Source organism: Aethalodelphis obliquidens, unplaced genomic scaffold, assembly GCF_003676395.1.
Source record: "Aethalodelphis obliquidens isolate GAN/ISIS:26980383/991018 unplaced genomic scaffold, ASM367639v1 scaffold107, whole genome shotgun sequence".
Taxonomy (NCBI): Eukaryota; Metazoa; Chordata; class Mammalia; order Artiodactyla; family Delphinidae; genus Aethalodelphis; species Aethalodelphis obliquidens.
This window is the reverse complement of record NW_020838051.1, coordinates 1909817-1911966: the sequence shown is the minus strand read 5'-3', so window position 1 is coordinate 1911966 and position 2150 is coordinate 1909817.

Genomic DNA, 2150 nt, shown 5'->3' with positions numbered 1-2150 from the left:
TCTCTCTCTCTCTCTCTCTCTCTCTCTCTCTCTCTCTCTCTCTCTCTTTTTCTTATAACTTATCTTATAGCTGGGTTTGGTTTCTTTTTTAAACTCATTTTGACATGTTCAGTCTTTTCATAGAATTAAGTCCGTTTGCATTTACTGAAACGACTGGTATACTTGGTTTTATTCCTTCTGTGATGCATTTATGCTATAACATTTGACTTTGATAGGTTTTTTTCTTTTTATTTATTTATTTTGCGGTACGCGGGCCTCTCACTGTTGTGGCCTCTCCCGCCGCGGAGCACAGGCTCCGGACGCGCAGGCTCAGCAGCCATGGCTCACGGGCCCAGCCGCTCCGCGGCATGTGGGATCTTCCCGGACCGGGGCACGAACCCGTGTCCCCTGCATCGGCAGGCGGACTCTCAACCACTGCACCACCAGCGAAGCCCTGATAGTTCTTCTTTTTACTATTTCTTTTCTTTCCTTTCCAGTTTTACTAAGTTGCTCTCCATTCTAGTTTTTGCCCTCGTTAATTTGGACATTCCATTGTACCTTTCCGTTCTTTTAATGGCAACTTGTTATTCTCTAGTGTTCTTAATCAATTACCTATTTTGTTACCATTACTTGAAAACAAGACCCCTCAACTATTTTTCTCACCAAGGCAGTCTATTTTTCGCTGACTCCCCTACCCCAATAAGATGATAGTTAGGCTATTTTAATTTCTCTTCCCCTTCCTGCTCTGAGAAATTTCAAATGCTCTTTTTTCACTCTACCTCCATGCTCACCACATCCAACGTCTAGGTTTTTCTGAAATAGTTTAGTTCTAAATTATTATTAAAATTGCCTTTGCAGCAACCTCTTTCATTTTAAGAATCCTTATCTAATACTCACATTACATATTCCAAGACATTTGTTTATGATTGGTTTAGATTAAACTACATATTACTTATTTTTAGAAATCCAATTATGATCCATTTAATTTAAACTTTAGTATGTGAAGCCTCTGTTTTTGTTCATTTGTTGTTTGGTTAGAATGATTTCTTTTTTTTTTAATTGAAGTATAGTTGAGTTACAATGTTTCAGGTGCACAGCAAAGTGGTTCAGATATGTATACACACACACACACACACACACACACACACACCTTCTTTTTCAGATTCTTTGCCCTCATAGGTTATTACAAGATATTGAATATAGTTCCCTGTGGTGTTTATCTATTTATTGTTTATCTGTTTATCTATCCTTGTTGTTTATCTATTTATTGTTTTTCTGTTTATCTATCCTTGTTGTTTATCTATTTTATATATAGTAGTTTGTATCTGCTAGTCCCAAATTCCTAATTTATCCCTCCCCCACCCCCTTTCCCCTTTGGTAACCATAAGTTTGTTTTCTGTGTCTGTGAGACTGTTTCTGTTTTGTAAATAAGTTCATTTATACCATTTTTTATTTTTTATTATTTATTTATTTTTGGCCGCACCACGCGGCATGCCAGCTCTTAGTACCCCCTGCAGTGGAAGCACGGAGTCTTAGCCACTGGACCACCAGGGAAGTCCCTCTTTATTTTAGATTCCACATATAAGTGATATCATATGATATTTGTCTGCCTCTGTCTGACTTACTTCACTCAGTATAATCTCCAGGTCCATTCATCTTGCTGCAAATGGCATTATTTCATTCTTTTTTTTATGGTTGAGTAGTTAGAATGATTTTTCTCGAATAGAGCATGTGGTTGTTCAATTTTTTTAATGCATAAAAAATTTAAAAAAAAAAGCTTTTTACCAGGATGGATGAATGAAATACTGGCTGGGTATGGGATTCTTGGGTTGTAGTCCTTTACTTTCAGTAGTCTCCTAGTTGTTTTTTCAACATCTTCTAGCTTCCAGGACTTCCAGTGTTGTATAAGAAAAGCCTAATACTTATCTTACTTTTTATTTGTAGACAACTAATTCTTTCTGACTAGAAACTTAAGATTTATGTTTAATTATTGAGATTTATAATTTTACCAGGATATGCCTAAGTAAAATTAGGCCTATCAGCTATTGCCACAGTAAGGCTGTGTAACAAAGTACCCCAAAGAGTTCATTGGCATTAAACAATAAGCATTTATTGGTCACTCACACATCTACAAATCTATGCTGGGCTTGACTCTAAGGTCCAAGTTGGGT